This window comes from Parus major, chromosome 14 (genome assembly GCF_001522545.3).
Source record: "Parus major isolate Abel chromosome 14, Parus_major1.1, whole genome shotgun sequence".
Classification (NCBI taxonomy): domain Eukaryota; kingdom Metazoa; phylum Chordata; class Aves; order Passeriformes; family Paridae; genus Parus; species Parus major.
In genome coordinates this window covers 14,394,033-14,395,114 of record NC_031783.1, presented here as the reverse complement: position 1 = coordinate 14,395,114, position 1,082 = coordinate 14,394,033, and positions in this window count along the sequence as shown.

Below are 1,082 nucleotides of genomic sequence, written 5' to 3'. Positions count from 1 at the left end.
TGGGAAGGTTTTGGTGGCCATGGGAAGGTTTTGGTGGCCATGGGAAGGTTTTGATGGCCATGGGAATGTTTTGGTGGCCGTGGGAAGGTTTTGGTGGCTGTGGGAAGGTTTTGGTGACCGTGGGAAGGTTTTGGTGGCTGTGGGAAGGTTTTAGTGACCGTGGGAAGGTTTTTGTGGCCCTGGGAAGGTTTTGGTGGCTGTGGGAAGGTTTTTGTGGCCCTGGGAAGGTTTTGGAGGCCATGGGAAGGTTTTGGTGGCCATGGGAAGGTTTTGGTGGCCATGGGAAGGTTTTGGTGGCCATGGGAATGTTTTGGTGGCCGTGGGAATGTTTTGGTGGCCATGGGAAGGTTTTGGTGACCGTGGGAAGGTTTTGGAGGCCATGGGAAGGTTTTGGTGGCCATGGGAATGTTTTTGTGGCCATGGGAAGGTTTTGGTGGCCATGGGAAGGTTTTGGTGACTGTGGGAAGGTTTTGGTGGCCCTGGGAATGTTTTGGTGGCCGTGGGAAGGTTTTGGTGGCCATGGGAAGGTTTTGGAGGCCATGGGAAGGTTTTGGTGGCTGTGGGAAGGTTTTGGTGACCATGGGAAGGTTTTGGTGACTGTGGGAAGGTTTTGGTGGCCCTGGGAATGTTTTGGTGGCCGTGGGAAGGTTTTGGTGGCCATGGGAATGTTTTGGTGGCCACCTGAGGAGGTGGCACTGCAGTGACCCCAGCGTGGCACAGCCCTGTTCCCATGGAGCTGGAATTTCCCTTTGGGAAGCCTTGAAGGAAGCTCCAACATTATTTCCAATTATTTCCAACAACATTTCCAGCCTTCAGGGGTGTGAGTTTGGATTTAGGGCTCTGATGGCAAATTCCTCAACACAAATTGACCGAGGGCTCCAAACTCCCTTTTTGGGGGGTGGGAGGAGGGAATTTCCCATCAATTCCTGACTGTCCATGAGGGATATGAGGAAAAACCCCAGAGACAGCAATGCCACAGCCTCACCACTGCCCTGCTCCTCCTCAGAGACCCTGCAGAGACTCCACGAGGTTTTTTGGGAATTCTCCACGTTAACACAGGTGAGGGGAACCTGCACAGGACT